Source organism: Oncorhynchus keta, chromosome 26, assembly GCF_023373465.1.
Source record: "Oncorhynchus keta strain PuntledgeMale-10-30-2019 chromosome 26, Oket_V2, whole genome shotgun sequence".
Taxonomy (NCBI): Eukaryota; Metazoa; Chordata; class Actinopteri; order Salmoniformes; family Salmonidae; genus Oncorhynchus; species Oncorhynchus keta.
Genome location: NC_068446.1, coordinates 30958494 through 30974778, shown reverse-complemented (window position 1 = coordinate 30974778; position 16285 = coordinate 30958494).

Sequence of the window (16285 nt, the reverse complement as noted above, 5' to 3'; positions counted from 1 at the left end):
GATAAAAAGGGAGAGAGAGAGAGAAAGCGAGAGAGAGTAAGAGAGAGAGCTAGAGAGAGAAGTTACTAAAGATTTTCTTAATCCCAGAATGAAATGTGAAATCATGTAAAATGTGTTTTTGGAGCACTTCACGTGATCACATTTTCACATGTGTAGTTTCGTGTTATCATGTGTTGTTTTACATGTTGTCCCATGTTATCACATTTTCTTCACATAACATCATGTGATCACATGAAAACATGATCTTATAAGAAATTAATGTGGTTTTTCCATAAGGGCTGCCACCTTGAATAGCCTATTATATTTTAACATTTTAACATTTTAACATAGTGGAAACAAGAACTTGCTCTTCAAACCTTCCATAACAACCTATATTTAACACAGATGGTTGGAATATAATCCAGTTTGAGGATTATTTTTTTCTGTATGTGAGAAAGAAATCAATATGTGCCCATTTCCAAGAGTTCCATCTGAGATGAGACATTGACTTTTGACAGGTGTTTGTTTGAATATCAAACAGAGCAATGGGGTGCTGCAGATGGCCAACAGATTGCATTCCAGACAGGGCCTTCAGTCTAGGGCTGACCACTGGGGGAGCGGAGGGAGCGGTTTCACCTTAATGGCTCACTGGGGTTCTGCATGCAAAACCTCTCATCATCATAATCACCATAATCCTCAGACAGAGGCTGTCTCAGGCACCAGAGACCTTGTTTTTCTATCAGCACTGAGCAGCGATCAGGTCAGTGTCCATCATACGGTACATACTGTACCTTCTCTTCCTTCAGCCCTGCTCTGCTGGATGTCCTGCAGCACAGGGTTGCCTGGAAACCTGGAAACTATTGATGTCCGCTAAATGTTTTCATGTGGGAAAAGGGTATTGCGAAAATATGGAGTTTATTTTCCTTAGGAAAGACATGGTTCCTGTCATAAAGATGGAATATTACTTTAAATCCAGAAGGCCTATCTGTGAGGATGGAGTATAAATGACTACCATCCTGACAGCAGACAAGACACACTAAACCAAACAGACTTCAGAAACAATTCAGTCTGACAATTACTTTTCCTATAATCCCACATAACAGAACAAAGATAAGAGGTATTCAGTACTGTTGCTCTTTCTTTAACGAGTGACTCTCAGAGAGGGTATAGCTTTCTTTTGAACGATGCTAACTGTTGCTTTGAGCTTTATCTGACCACATTTTCTGACCAGTTTGTCCAGAGAAAGTGCCCTCAGCTCCTGAGACTTATTTGTTTTATCTCTGTTATTGTGTGGTATTATTTAACCAAACACTAAATCACCAGATTGTTAGAATTTAATAATAACAAAGCTTAAGGGTATTTGTTTCAGCGGTTTGGTATTGCAGAGTATTCTAAGTGGGACTGTTATGGTTAAACTTTAAATACTTACAGTCAAGTAAATGCATATATGCATTCATCAAATAAAGAAACAAACATTTTAAGGGACCATAATCTATAGTAAGTATCATTAGTGAGGAAAGTGTTAAGGGAGTAGTTCACTATTTTACAACTTGATGTTAGATGGTTCCTCGCCCTGAAAGTAGTCTAAGGGCCAGAAAAAAACTGTAATCCATGATTTAGTTCTTTAAACAGCCTTTACAAACTTCAACTAACTTTTGTGGAAAAACCTATGGAAGTGATGAGGGTATGTGAGCATGTTTTTTTAAAGGTCAAATCACATTTAAGTAACATTAAACCAAATATCTAGTTGATTTCAGGTGATTTGGACATATATTTTTTCCATTGATTTATAGCTAGCAGTGGCTAAAGTTAGCTGTTCAAAGAAAACTGAAACAAGGATTACAGTTTCGCCTGGCCTAAAGACTACTTTAAAAGTGAGGACGCATCTAACATCGAGTTGTAAAATAGTGAACTACCCCTTTAACACCTAGGCAGAGAAGAGGAAAAATGCATCACATATGTGTCTGAATGTTCCAGAGCCCAGTCTCCGTAGGGCTAGCTGGCGAGGTGCAGCCCAATCTGCTTGAGGAGGGCGCTCACGTGTGTTTGTGAGGCAGAGGTCCCGAGTTCGCAACAGATATGGGCCGAATCGGGAGGAAGTAGTACTCGCTATGCAAGCTGAACTGATGTCCTTTATAGTGGTGCCGTGACCCGGATCTACAGTTGCGCTCAGTTCAACACTGGGGGGCGGTCCTGAGTAAGTTTGTGAATGTAGCACATGGGGATGTGTGTTACTCCTCAGCCTGAAGTGCCTCGCTTGCGTCGCCTCATTAGCTAACTTTTGAGGTGGCGCGATCGGCTTAGACGCTTGAGGGAGGACAGTCACCTGTCTTTGTGAGGCAGAGGTCCCGAGTTCTCGGCAGGTATGGCCCGAATCAGGAGGAAGTGATACTCGCTAAGCAAGCAGTGTGACGTCCTTTATACCAGCACAGCAGACGGCCCATGAGAGATCACAGCCAACGCTCCCCTCACCTCAGCCTGAAACAGGTACAGCCAACAAGGGGAGGGAGCTCTGCACAGTGGGGTCTGTATGGAGGAAACAGCAGAGACAAGGTGCATGCTGCTTATGTGGGAAGGCAGAGAAAACACTTGGCAGAACACTAACTCTCATGTGTCTCTGGATAAGAGTAGTCTTGAAAGCCAGAATCTACATTTGCAGGAATAGCTAAAGCAATGCATAGTACATGCCCTCTGTGTCTGAAACTCATTGAGGAACTGAACAAGCAGAATAATCACGAGAAACGAAAATAAATTCCCCCTCGGTTCATTTTTCATAAGATGGAGAGCATCTCTTAACTCTGTACTCTTAAAAGTGGACACAACGTACACCAGATGTGTGTTTGGTTCCAGGGCCAAGTCTCCACCGGCAGCCAGGCTTCTACCATCCTCTCGGTGTGGCAACATGCATAATGGTAGAACTGTTTCATGCAACAGGTAAGCCCCATAGCTGTTTCCCATCGCTCCACTGGGAGGGAGGAGGGAATTAGGAGGTAGGAGGTAAGAGGTAGAAGCAAGGAGGTAGGAGGTACGAGCTAGGAGCTAGGATATAGGAGGTAGTCAGTCTCCGGGAATACTCTCACTGTGAAGAATAAACCCAGAGAGAAAGAGAGGAGAACGAGAGGAGCTTTTAACCCTGAGCTCCATTGTGACTATCCCCCCATGCTGTCTTACAATAACAATGCCCTGCAGATTAAACTATGGATTCCCCCTCACCTCCCCCGCCCTATGCTTGACCCTAACTCTAGCTGAGGTAGGACAGAAGGTTCTTTTCTTGACCCCATTACAACACAAATAGAACTCCCAGTGAAAGAATATGGGCCAAATGTATTTGAATTCTTAAATGATTGCCATAGGGGAAAGCTGGGCTAGGAATGCTTGACTCCCATCCCCTCAACAAAGACCAAGGGGTGTCTTGAGGTAGTCAAGCAGAACTGTAAGGATGGATGGATCTTTTTACAAGGAGGCTTCTAATTTTATTCAAGAGGTTTCCAGACTGTTTTCCCAGTTTTTTTACCAGCCATGGATTGTTTTGATCTCTCACTTTATTATCTTCCAACATCGTGAAATTGAAGAAATGGTTTAAATGCAACATGGAGGTAAACCCATGTAGTTCCCTTGGTGCTTCAAGTAAGGGTCATGTCAGACATTGTCAAAAGTACTATCAAAATAATTGTTAACAAATAGGCCTACATGGGGAAACAAAGTCAATGACCACATTGGACTCACACACACTGACACAAGAATTACATTATTTTCTTTTCACACCAAATAGTTTGCTGGCTCAATTCCAGCCAATACTCTGTAAATTCCTGCAAACATGGCAAACTCCTTTCTTTTGTCATCCATTCCAATTCTTACTATGTTCTTGGACATAGAAAGGTATCAGTAACGGGTAAAGGGGTTGACAGTTTTAAGTCCCAGCTTTGTAGGTGTATTCATTTTGTCGGCTTTTAACAAGAATCCAAGGTGAAGTAAAGCCCTCAAACAAACATAAACATGGAACAAAGAAGGGATGGGAAAACTGTGCTGAAAGAATGTGGCTCTTCTTTCAACTGCTAGCGTGCTCAAGGCAACACCTGTCAGGGAAGAAAAATCCCTTTAAAAACAAACTGGAGAAATGCAAAACAATGCCATCGTCCCTCCCCTGGTCTGGCGATTGATTGATTAGGACCTGTCTGCTTCTCTGTTCTCTACTATTTACTAACTGAGAATACAACAGCATCTGTTTAAAATCAGTGGATATAGCCAACTAAGATTTACTTTATACCTTCTATTGGAACTGAAGGATAGGAGTTTTGCAGAAGTGGATAGGAGTGTTTTTTCCTATATAGCTAAATAGTGGACTAAGAAATGCACAGCGTCGATGATGTAGAGAAAATCATTACCAAAGTCGCCAGAGAGAGCCCTTCCTCAGCTGTGTTGATGTTAATGAATAAATATAGATTTGATTTATGGCTCATTTTCAACCCTTCACGAACCACATTGTTTAATTGGCTGGAAAGCACTTAATTATTTTATACCACAGAGCAGGCTCTTTGTTTATTCTTTTCCAATTTTTTATTTTGCTTTCCTCTCTTCAAGCTGCAAGTCAAATTGTGTCAGAGGGCAATGAAACGATGAAACTCTGCTGACTTCCATTAAGGGAACAAAACATACGAAATGGTGGGAGGCAATTAAGCAATCACATTTGTAATTATGATCATGTCAATTGAGCTTGTCAAGGCTAAATAATTCCAGTGGAGACAGTAAAATATACCTAACAAGGCATTTCTCAGTGGTAAACACACAGCTTTTAAAACTGCAATTAGCCTGTAATGCCTAACACATGGCTCACAAGCCATCTAGCCCATACTCCTCCACTTTCTCCTCTCTCTATAGGTCACACTTCTCAACCAGTCTGAAATAGGAAGTCAAATCTGTGTATGCGACTTAGAGGCCCACAAGTAGTTAAATGCTGTTCGGTCTGTGTTCAAATGTTGGACACATTTTAAAGGCCCAATCTGTCATTTCAAAAGTCTAACTCTGGCCACTGTTTTTATTTTGAAGCTTCAAATAAAAGAATAAAAGAGGGTGATTATCCAACTCTGTGATTTAAAATAAATTATTTAACAATTTGGTTGAATACCCTTTCTACTGATAGTGAGTCTCTTACTGATGCTAGATGATGTCAATGCCTTCTTCTGTTCACAAAAAGTAAATCCACTCCAAGGGACTAATGTGTCATATACTCAAAGTAATGAGTCTTCCTCTAGTATTTGTGGGCCATAGAGGAGGACAGTGGTTAAAAACCAACAAATCCCATTTTACGCTTCCCTCCCTCCCTACCTCCATACAACTGCCCCCCCTTCCTTACCCAACCTTCCCACCCTCCCACCCAAAGTGTTCAAGAATTCGACTTGAACAACAGACACAGATAATTGGTTACAGATTCTTGTTGGCAGGACATAAAGGCATCTCCTATTCACCCTCTGTGCAGCTGTCTCATTCACAGTCTCCCATCATTGCTCCCAACGACCAATGCCCCACTACCACCACCTACCCCTGCAGGTCCTCTGTGCCGGCCAGACAGGGCTGTCCCCATCCCAACACACAGCCACTTTCAATACCACAATAGAGCCATCGGGACACATCCTTCTCATGACCCTGACCCAAACCCCCTTCCCACACCCCGAGGCTCTGTTGACTTCAATAGGAAACCTGAAGCCGTTATTAGTCCTCCTTGATATGGGCACCACTACCAATTAGGGATTCAATTGCCTTAGGAATTGCACCTGTAGGAAGTATAGGAACTCAGTGCCATCAGCACTCATCTATGATGGCCCACAGCAGTCCCACACAGATATGGTGTTATCTTGTTGGTATTAGTAACAAGTGACTGTAGAGAGTACTAAGTGGTAACAAAAGTGGGTGAGATAGGGTTGTTCCATGCAGCATTCATCTATACATTCATCTATACCGGACAAAAATATAAACACAACATGTAAAGTGTTGGTCCCATGTTTCATGAGTGTCACGATCGCTGTCATATATATTATATATTATTATTATTATATATTATATTATTATATTATTATATTATATTATTATTATATTATATTATTTATTATATTATTATTATTATTATTATTATATTATTATATTACTGTCATCGTGGAAATGACCGGACCAAGGTACATCATGGTGAGCGTACATTTATTTTATTTGATAAATATCGCCAACAAAACAAAGAACAAGGAAACGACCGTGAAGCTTACTTAGGCTATAATGCCACTAACAAAGACAACCACCAACAAATACAAAAGGAATAAAGGCTGCCTAAGTATAATTCCCAAGCCCGGAACCTCCAGCGACGGTTCCCAGTCCAGAGACACCAGTGACGGTCTGCAGTCCAGAACCTCCAGCGACGGTCTGCAGCCCGGAACCTCCAGCGACGGTCCATCGACGGTCGACAGTTCAGAACCTCCAGTGACGGTCGACAGTGCGGAACCTCCAGTGACGGTCGACAGTGCGGAACCTCCAGCGACGGTCGACGGTCCGTCCCGCTCCAAGGCCGGAGCCTTCATCTGCCCCGGTGCCCAGTCCAGGCACGGCGGCCAACACAGCTCCATGATCAGAGTCCTCCTTCGCAACGATGCCCAGTCCAGGCACGGCGTTCAGCCCGGCGCGATGGCCGGATACAGGGTCTGAGCGAGTTCTTCAGCCCGCACCAGAGCCGCCCCCGATGCTGGTGGATCCGCGGGATGAGCGGGTACTTCGGAGCAGCCACTGATGCTAGATGCCCACACGGACCCTCCCCTATAGAGGCAGGTTTTGCGGTCGGAGTCCGCTCATTTGGGGGGGGGGTACTGTCACACCCTGACCATAGAGAGCCTTTTTATTCTCTATTTTGGTTAGGTCGGGGTGTGACTAGGGTGGGTACTCCAGGTTGTTTGTTTCTATGTTGGCCTGGTATGGTTCCCAATCAGAGGCAGCTGTTCATCGTTGTCTCTGATTGGGGATCATATTTAGGCAGCCATTTCCCCAATGTGATTTGGTGGGTTCTTGTTTATGTGTAGTTGCCTGTGAGCACTCCATTGTCTTCATGTTTCGTTCATTCTTTATTGTTTTTGTGCGTTTCCGTTAACCTCTCTGGGATATTCGGGACGATAGCGTCCCACCCCACCAACAGCCAGTGAAAGTGCAGGGCGCCAAATTCAAAACAACAAAAATCTCAAAATTAAAATTCCTCAAGCATACAATTATTTGACACCATTTTAAAGACAACATGCTTATTAATCCAGCTACAGTGTCTGATTTCAAAAAGGCTTTACAGCGAAAGCACCACAAACAATTCTGTTTGGTCACCACTTACTGGGGCTTACTGGGGCTCTCTCATACCGTCCCTGGGAGGGGTGCGTCACCTGAGTGGGTTGAGTCACTGATGTGATCATCCTGTCTGGGTTGGCGCCCCCCCTTGGGTTGTGCCGTGGCGGAGATCTTTGTGGGCTATACTCAGCATTTTTGAACAGCAGTTTTCAGTTCTTTCCACAGATTCTCGATTGGATTCAGGTCTGGACTTTGACTTGGCCATTCTAACACCTGGATATGTTTATTTTTGAACCATTCCATTGTAGATTTTGCTTTATGTTTTGGATCATTGTCTTGTTGGAAGACAAATCTCCGTCCCAGTCTCAGGTCTTTTGCAGACTCCATCAGGTTTTCTTCCAGAATGGTCCTGTATTTGGCTCCATCCATCTTCCCATCAATTTTAACCATCTTCCCTGTCCCTGCTGTCAATTGCCTGGGCTTTGTTTCTTGGTCAAACGAGTAAGAGAGAGCCCATTCCTTCCGGTCTCCGACAGGATGTTTTGGAGGAGAAATTTTCGACCATGATTTCAAGACGTGGAGCTATTGAATACATATCGATCAATTTGATAGATTACTAACGTTTACTAATACCTAAAGTTGGATTACAAAAGTATTTCGAAGTGTTTTGTGAAAGTTTATCGTCAACTTTTTTAATTAAAAAAAATATTTAGGGTATATATGGACCGATTTAATCGAAAAAAAGACCCAATAGTGATGTTTATGGGACATCTAGGAGTGCCAACAAAGAAGCTCGTCAAAGGTAATGAATGTTTTATATTTTATTTCTGCGTTTTGTGTAGCGCCGGCTATGCTAATTATTTTGTTTACGTCCCCTTCAGGTATTTCGGGGTGTTGCATGCTATCAGATAATAGCTTCTCATGCTTTTGCCGAAAAGCATTTTAAAAATCTGACTTGTTGGCTGGATTCACAACGAGTGTAGCTTTAATTCAGTACCCTGCATGTGTGTTTTAATGAACGTTTGAGTTTTAACGAGTGCTATCAGCATTTAGCGTAGTGCATTTGCATTTCCAGATGGCAAGATGGGGCGCCTGCGTGTCGGGTGGGCTTAAGGGGTTAAAAAAGTTTGAAATATACAATAAATGTCGTTCCACTTCATGATTGTGTCCCACTTGTTGTTGATTCTTCACAAAAAAATACAGTTTTATATCTTTATGTTTGAAGCCTGAAATGTGGCAAAAGGTCGCAAAGTTCAAGGGGGCCGAATACTTTCGCAAGGCACTGTATTCATCGCCAGACCCACTGGATCCAGGTCATCTATAAGTCTATGCTAGGTAAAGCTCCACCTTATCGCAGCTCACTGGTCACAATAACAACACCCACCCGTAGCACGTGCTCACTGGCCATCCCCAAAGCTAACACCTCCTTGGGCCGCCTTTCCTTCCAGTTCTCTGCTGCCAGTGACTGGAACGAATTGCAAATATTTCTGAAGCTGGAGACTTATATTTCCCTCACTAACTTTAAACATCAGCTATCTGAGCAGCTAACCGATCGCTGCAGCTGTACATAGCCCATCTGTAAATAGCCCACACAATCTACCTACCTCATCCCCATATTGTTTTTATTTACTTTTCTGCTCTTTTGCACACCAGTATTTCTACTTGTACATCATCATCTGCTCATCTATTACTCCATTGTTAATTTGCTAAATTGAAATTACTCCACTACTATGGCCTATTTATTGCCTTACCTCCTCACGCCATTTGCACACAGTGTATATAGATATTATTTTTTTCTACTATGTTATTGACTGTACTCTCGTTTATTCCATGTGTAACTAACTCTGTGTTGTTGTGTCGCACTGCTTTGCTTTATCATGGCCAGGTCGCAGTTGTAAATGATAACTTGTTCTCAACTAGCCTACCTTATTAAATAAAGGTGAAATAAATCAAATATAAAAAGAGGAGTGGTACAAAATTCCACAGGTCATAATCAACAGCTTGATCAACTATGCGAAAGAGATGTGTTGCGTTGCATGAGGCAAATGGTGGTCACACCAGATACTAACTGGTTTTCTGATCCACGCCTGATCCAGTTTTGTGTTGTTGTTGGTATCTGTGACCAACAGATGCATATCTTTATTCCCAGTCATGTGAAATCTATAGATTAGGGCCTAATTCATTTATTGCAATTGACTGATTTCCTTACATGAACAGTAACTCAGTAAAATCTTTGAAATTGTTGCATGTTGTGTATATTTTTTTGTTCAGTATAGATACAAAGAAAATAGGAAACATGCAATTCAAACCTTAAAAATAATTGTGGACCTCATACACTGTCAATGTTAATCAAGGCAACATGGGATTATTTGAATATAAATTGAATGTTTCAGCATGATTTGCTCTCGTTGTTTCCCCAATAACAAAGACACCGACATTGCCATTCTCTAGGCGTAAATTAGTAAAACAACCTTCTTCAATCAGCTGTGAAATAATTCATGAATAAACATGTCAGAATTTGTTTTCAGGTAGGGTTACAATACTTTTATTGTAACTGTTTCACTTGTTGTTCTGACATTTATGGTTGTAAAGCTTTTTGATGCCATTTTCTAGTTCCAAAACTATTGGTACACATCCACATTAGCTTCCTGAAAATGTTCAGAAGTCATCTAGAAAGGTGATATCTGGTTTTGGACAACTACATACTCCAAAATCTATGGCCACAGGAAACAGAAGTTAGTGGAGCAACTTATTTCAGCTTGCTGTATTTTCTCACTGGTCGTGAGAAAATGCATCACGTGTCGAGTTCGTGTGTCAAAGATGAAGGAGAAAACTAAAACAGAATCAAGAAAAAGAAAAAAGATAGAAAGACAAGAAGGAATTCTACAACAGTGGGGGGATAAAGAAATAAAAAAATAGAGAAATGAAAGCATAGAGAAAGATAGTGACTCAGGTTTGAGGGGGGAGGAGGGAGAGAGTGATTACGATTCCAGTCACTTCTTCCATCAGTGGCCGTGTGCAGTGATCCTAGATTTCTTGAGCAGCTAAGCTCGGCCGTCCCAAGAGACTCCTGGGAAGCCATAGGTCAACCAGCCCTTTCCTGAAGCTCCATATGTTAAAGGAATTCTGCAATGCATTGTGGGATACGACACCACCAACCCCCAGAACTTGGTTTCTAAATGACTAACACATATGTCCTTAAACCTTCCCTGCCATTTCTGCCGGGGAGAACTTTCTACCATCAGGACTTAATGTTTTTAGAGTGATATGAAGGGGACGTCCACTACAAAATATATACTATGGTTTAGGCATAATCACAGAAGGTGGTACAACTTTCCATAATAATATTAGGTTCTTGTGAGGTTGAAGTTTGTAGCACCTGTATCATGGATACAGCTAGAGGTTGTCAGTATGTTGTTGTTCCTACAATTCTTACACAATGGGATGTCATTTACAAAATAAACTCCAACACTCTACTCAGCAAATTGGATGCAGTCTATCACAGTGCCATCTGTTTTGTCACCAAAGCTCCATATACTACCCACCACTGCGGACTGTACGCTCTCGTTGGCTGGCCTTCGCCAAACCCACTGGCTCCAGGTCATCTACAAGTCTTTGCTAGGTAAAGCCCAGCCTTATCTCAGTTCACTGGTCACCATAGCAGCACCCAGCCACAGCACGCACTCCAGCAGATATATTTCACTGGTCACCCCCAAAGCCAATTCCTCCTTTGGCCGCCTTTCCTTCCAGTTCTCTGCTGCCAATGACTGGAACAAACTGCAAAAATCACTGAAGCTGGAGGGTCATATCTCCCTCACTAACTTCAAGCACCAGCTGTCAGAGCAGCTCACAGATCATTGCACCTGTACATAGCCCATCTGTAAATAGCCCATCCAACTACCTCATCCCCATACTGTATTTATTTATTTATTGTGCTCCTTTGCATCCCAGTATCTCTACTTGGACATTCATCTTCTGCACATCTATCACTCCAGTGTTTAATTGCTATATCGCAATCACCTCGCCACTATGGCCTATTTTATTGCCTTACCTCCCTTATCTTACTCAATTGCACACACTGTATATATACTTTTTTTTACTGTATTATTGACTGTATGTTTGTTTATTCCATGTGTAACTCTGTGTTGTTGTTCATGTTGAACTGCTTTGCTTTATCTTGGCCAGGTCGCAGTTGTAAATGACAACTTGTTCTCAACTAGCCTACCTGGTTAAATAAAGGTGAAATAAAAAATACATCAAAAACCTTATTGACCCACTTCTTGCTATACCAACACCTGTTATATCAACTATACTTGCTGTGTTTCTTCATCTCGTTTCAATATTAAATGTCACAGGACTTTGAGTCCGTAAATCACAAGGTTCAAAAAGTGCTTTACAACAAGAGCAAGGATGCAGATTGTACTGCAGCAGAAGTAAAGGTCAGAGACTCTGTTAAGCCGGACACTGGTCTGTGGAGAGACCAGGTCCCATGTGGCTCAGTTGGAGGAGCATGGTGGTTGCAATGCCAGGGTTGTGGTTTCCCACGGGGAAACAATATAAAAAAAGAGAAACATTTATGCACTCACTACTTACTGTAAGTTGCTCTGGATAAGAGTGTCTTCTAAATGATTGAAATGGAAATGGAAGATACTTCCCCATAGTAAGCCTTGTGTATCTCTACTTGTCCTCCTGTTTTCAGAGAAACTCTTGTTAGGAAGGCTAATGAAATGTTATTACTAATCATACCCACCCGTTACAGGGCCTAACTATCTGCACGGTTCTGCCGGAAATTGAGTAAAGATAGAATTAACAGCAGTCCCTGAAATATTTAATGAAAAGCAATCAAACTACGGCTCATTATAGATACAACAGTATTAATTTTCATCAGCATTTACGTGAAATGTATTTTCTCAAATTCTGCCATTCCTAGTTCAAACAGAACAATCATTGTTTGAACCCAAACAAAATATGCAACAGACTGAATTTCATCCATCAATCTATAGTGTTGAGATGCTAGTGGTTTACTACTTGGTGTGGGGCCGGGTGAGGGGGGAGTGGGAGCTAGATTAGTGCCTGTCGGGGTTGACGTCTGTCAGCCAGCTTGTGGGAAGTTAGCCAAAAGGGAAACAAAACTGAGCTGGAGGGAGGGAGGGAATGCCGGAGGAAGCCCATGTGGTCCGGGACACAGCGCAGGACATACCAACAAAGAGAGTCAACACAACATATTAATATGGAATGTATTTTGGATCAAAGCAGTGAAAACATGTTTTTGATGCAGACATAATACAGGAGGTGGGTGGTTAAAGGCGAACATTGGGGATGGGCGCAGTGGGACTATTAGGGATGGACAAACTGAGGGTCCAGGCAGGAGGTCCTAAACCACACCACAGATGGTCCCAGGCAGCTGCTGTAGGACTTCACTTCACGGACAAACACACACAGAGGAACATTCTTTAAACATACTTCCCACACACCCACATGCCGCCATGCAATAAGTACAGGAAGGCCAGTGGTGGTCGGTGACGTTTAATATGGAGGATGATTATTTTTTTAATGAGCATGGCCTTATTTCTGTTACAGCATATTGGATGACTTTCATTCATATTCCATTCACCCAGCTCAATGTAAGATCAACAGGTTTAGGATACCACATGATACTCAAATTTTCCCGATACACATCATGAGGTTGCTACAACCTAGCCAATGAATGAACGTTTACAACGTAGGTGCACAGGACAATAGAAAAATTTGAGTTATCAGACAGTGACACATTACACACTCTTGCCTGCATCTAGCTGATCTAGGGTGTAAGCATCAGTCCAACAGTTGAAAGTGAGAGTTTGTATTGGATAAATTAATGTATGTTTATTCCTGTTGCGTTATTGTCTATGTGTAGTTGCATGTCAGCACTCGTTCTATATAGCATCACATTCGTTTTGTTGTTTTGTTAGTTTGTTTAGTGTTCTATCTTTCATTAAAGAAGAATGTGTTCATATCTCGCTGTGCCTTGGTCTCCTCTATACGACGAATGTGACACTACGATTAAGACTATCCTACCAACAGGACATTAAAAACTGTAAAGTATTATGGTTCACCGAAATGTGGCTAAATGACGACATGGATAATATAGAGCTGGCTGGATTCTCCGTGCATCGGCAGGACAGAGCGGCTACGTCTGGTAAGATGAGGGGCGGTGGTGTGTGTCTATTTTTAAATAACTGCTGTAGCGCAATGTCTAATATTAAAGAAATATTGAGGTATTTCTCGCCTGAAGTAGAATAGCTCATGATAAGCTGTAGATCACACTATCTACCAAAATAGTTATCATTTATATTATTTGGCCGTAAATTTACCACCACAAAGCGATGATGGCACTAAGACCGCACTCAACAAGCTGTATAAGGCCATAAGCAAACAAGAAAATGCTCATCCAGAAGCAGCGCTCCTAGTGGCTGGGGACTTCAATGCAGGGAAACTTAAATCCATTTAACATAACTTCTACAAGCATGTCACATGTGCAATCAAAGGAAAAAAAACTCTAGACCACCTTTACTCCACACACAGAGACGCAAACAAGGCTCTCCCTCACTCTCCATTTGGCAAATCTGACCATAATTCTATCCTCCTGATTCCTGCTTACAAGAAAAAACTAAGCAGGAAGTACCAGTGACTCGCTCAATATGGAAGTGGTCAGATGACGCGAATGCTACGCTACAGGACTGTTTTGTTAGCACAGACTCGAATATGATCCGGGATTCATCAAATGGCATTGAGGAGTATACCACCTCATAAACCGACTTCATCAATAAGTGCATCAACAACGTCGTCCCCACAGTGATCGTACATACATATCCCAACCAGAAGCCATGGATTACAGGCAACATCCACACCGAGTTAAAGGCTAGAGCTGCTGCTTTCAATGAGAGGGACACTAATCCGGACGCCTATACAATTGAAGTCGGAAGTTTACATACACCTTAGCCAAATACCTTTAAACTCAGTTTTCACAATTCCCTGTCTTAGGTCAGTTAGGATCACCACTTTATTTTAAGAATGTGAAATGTCAGAATAATAGGAGAGAGAATGATTCATTTCAGCTTTTCTTTCTTTCATCACATTCACAGTGGGTCAGAAGTTTACATACTCTCAATTCGTATTTGGTAGGATTGCCTTTGTTTAACTTTGGTCAAAAGTTTTGGGTAGCCTTCCACAAGTTTCCCACAATAAGTCTGGTGAATTTTGGCCCATTCCTCCTGACAGAGCTGGTGTAACTAAGTCAGGTTTGTAGGCCTCCTTGCTCGCACACGCTTTTCAGTTCTGCCCACAAATTGTCTACGGGATTGAGGTCAGGGCTTTGTGATGGCCACTCCAAACCTTGACTTTGTTGTCCTTAAGCCATTTTGCCACAACTTTGGAAGTATGCTTGGGGTCATTGTCCACTTGGAAGACCCATTTGTGACCAAGCTTTAACTTCCTTACTGATGTCTTGAGATGTTGCTTCAATATATCTGCATAATTCTCCTCTCTTATGATGCCATCTATTTTGTGAAGTGCACCAGTCCCTCCTGCAGCAAAGCACCCCCACAACAGGATGTTGCCAACCCCGTGCTTCACGTTTGGGATGGTTTTCCTTCGACTTGCAAGCCTCCCCCTTTTTCCTTCAAACATAATGATGGTCATTATGGCCAAACCATAATATTTTTGTTTCATCAGACCAGAGGACATTTCTCCAAAAAGTACGATCTTTGTCCCCATGTGCAGTTGCAAACCGTAGTCTGGCTTTTTTTATGGCGGTTTTGGAGCAGTGGCTTCTTCTTTGCTGAGTGGCCTTTCAGGTATGTCGATATAGGACTCTTTGTACTGTGGATATAGATACTTTTATACCTGTCTACCTCCTCCAGTATCTTCACAAGGTCCTTTGCTGTTGTTCTGGGATTGATTTGCACTTTTTGCACCAAAGTACGTTCATCTCTAGGAGACAGAATGTGTCTCCTGCCTGAGCGGTATGATGGCTGCATGGTCCCATGATGTTTATCTTCAGGTACCTTCAGGCGTTTGGAAATTGCTTCCAAGGATGAACCAGACTTGTGAAGGTCTACAATTGTTTTTCTGAGGTCTTGGCTGATTTCTTTTGATTTTCCCATGATGTCAAGCAAAGAGGCACTGAGTTTGAAGGTAGGTCTTGAAATACATCCACAGGTACACCTCAAATTGACTCAAATTATGTCAATTGGCCTATCAGAAGCTTCTAAAGCCATGACATCATTTAAAAAAAATTGTCAAGCTGTTTAAAGGCACAGTCAACTTAGTGTATGTAAACTTCTGACCCACTGGAATTGTGATACAGTGAGTTATAAGTGAAATAATTTGTCTGTAAACAATTGTTGGAAAAATTACTTGTGTCATGCACAATGTAGATGTCCTAACCAACTTGCCAAAACCATAGTTTGTTTTAACAAGAAATGTGTGGAGTGGTTGTAAAAACTAGTTTTAATGACTCCAACCTAAGTGTATGTAAACTTCAGACTTCAAGTCAAGCTATGTCCTCAGATGAACCAGATTGAATCCTACTACACCGGCTTTGACGCTCGTTGAATGTGGCAGGGCTTGAAAACTATTACGGACTACAAAGGGAAACCCATCCGCAAGCTACCCAGTGACGTGAGCCTACCAGTCGAGCTAAATGCCTTTTATGTTCGCTTTGAGGCAAGCAATACTGAAGCATGCATGAGAGCACAAGCTATTCCCGGACGACTGTGTGATCAAGCTCTCCGTAGCCGATGTGAGCAAGACCTTTTAACAGGTCAACTTTCACAAAGCCACGGGGTCAGACGGATTACCAGGATGTGATTTCAGAGTATGCGTGGACCAACTGGCAAATGTCTTCATTGACATTTTCAACCTCTTCCTGACGAGTCTGTAATACCTACATGTTTCAAACATACCACCATAGTCCCTGTGCCCAAGATAGCGAAGGTAATCTGCCTAAATACCGCCCCAT